Genomic DNA, 2,108 nt, shown 5'->3' with positions numbered 1-2,108 from the left:
GAAGCTGATCTGCAACCTTATGGTTCATCAACCAGCACGCTTGTAGAAAGAAACTGTTACTTCTAGAGTTGTTGCAATTGAAGGCTTGCAGAGAATATAAATCTGGGGTATCAGTTGACGTAAGAAATTAAAAATGCTGCCGTAAATTCAGTAATAAAATGTCGACTGGAACTTTCTTAAGCTGTGACTCTTCGGAGGTTGTGCTACCTGCGATGATGTCTTGATTTTTGTAATTTATGGTTTTTCTTTTTCCAAGGTTTTATGTCTTCCTTTTTCTGATTTCGTTTGTTGGACTCAAGTCTTGTACTCCCCGAAGCAGAACTGTTTCTTTCGAAGTTGGTTTTTGCTAAATGAATTTTCTTCAACTTCAAACAAAAAAGTTCTCAACGAACTAAGCGTGTTGGGGATGAGATTGAGCTAAGCATATTAGCACAGATGTTTGCGATTAATTCATTATAGAACTTACTGCCTTTTTAACGAGGGGCAGAAAGGATGGAATTCAGTTGACAAATGAATAGCTGTTTAGGATTGTGATAGGATATTTTTTTTAAAAATGCATTAATAAAAATTTTAAAAAAATTGAAAGCAAGTAATAAACCTACATAAACAAACACTGCCAAAGTTGAGACCATCATATACTACATAGTTTTCAATCTTGACATGGCCTGTAGAATTGATTTGGAACCTGAGAGGCCCAGTTAGAAGTAGGCAAAATTTAGACTTGTAATTAGCCCAATGAAATTTTTATGTATGGAACAAATATTAATGGGTTGTGTCTTCTTAAAACACAGAGTGTAAAAGTGTTAAAATAGTAGTTTCTGTTTGATGGATAAACAAATTACACAAAAAGATATAGAAAGTATAGGTTTGCCTCCATATGAAAGTATTTCCCCTTGCTTTGCCTAGCTTAACCTTTTAAGGTGTTAATATTATTTTCTCATTCATTGGTAGTTTTATCAAAGCTTAAATAATAATAATTAATTATTTTTTTATTATGAAATTAAAATTCTATTAATATATATATATATATATATATATTTTATGTTCATAAAATTTTTATTTTATTTTTTTAATGTGTAGATAAGAAATCTTATTGGTTTAAATACTTTGATTTAAAATAAAAAGATAATATATTTATAATGTGAGATAAAAAATATTTTGAAATAATTTTTTAAACTTTTATTTATAATATGTAAATTGTTTCTTGATTTTTTTAATATAAATTATAAAAAAATTTAAATATTATTTTTAATTTTTTCAAATTCGATACACATCAACTATTATGACATTTGACCAAGTCAACCTTCGACCCCGCTGATTGATGAAGGTCTAATAACTTCATATCCCATGCCTCAACCACCCAATCAGTGGTTGAGTGGAGTTTGTGGCTTCATTTATTTGGTGGACGAAAATAGGACATGTTTGATATTTGAGGTTGCAGTTACTAGTTACGGTAGACCCATTGCTTCTGAGTTCAGATAGAGCCTGAATTTGACATCATCGGTCCATTAAAAGTCCACGCAAACACTCCCATGGACGGCCTACCAACGACAAACAACATTGTCCGTCATGAAAGGTCATGACACTAAAAAAGGTGTTCGAACTCCAGTCATAAAAGAAAATGGAAAATACTAGTGCTCTAATTTACGATAATTTTATTTGTGTAAATATTTTCGTCATTAATGATCTATTGTGTGCCTGTGGTTTGAAAATTTTCAAAATAAATAAATTTTATTGTTGATCACTGAGTAGCTAATCAAATATTAAAAAAAAAATACTATTCACATACGGGAATTTGAGATAATAATACACAAAAAATTGTGTTTTCCGAATATTTAAAATCTTACATACCTGGAGAGGTAATGTTTGTCTTGTTGCACCGGTCATGCTAGCCTTCACAGAGAGAAACTTTTCTCTTGAAGGTCGCCTCCCCTTCCTCTTCTTGAACACTTTTAAAGGATGTCGTTGGGGATTTTATATAATTTGTTTAATTAGATTATATCCTTCATAAATATTTTTGATGTTAGAACCAAAAAGGCTGCATTTAGATCTGGATTGTGTATCTATTATTTATTTATTTATTGGAGTGGCATGTGGTTGGCCATCGG

This window comes from Populus euphratica, unplaced genomic scaffold (assembly GCF_000495115.2).
Source record: "Populus euphratica unplaced genomic scaffold, PopEup_1.0 scaffold3.1, whole genome shotgun sequence".
NCBI classification, from domain to species: Eukaryota; Viridiplantae; Streptophyta; class Magnoliopsida; order Malpighiales; family Salicaceae; genus Populus; species Populus euphratica.
The sequence above is the reverse complement of the archived record's forward strand: the minus strand, read 5'-3'. Positions refer to the sequence as shown.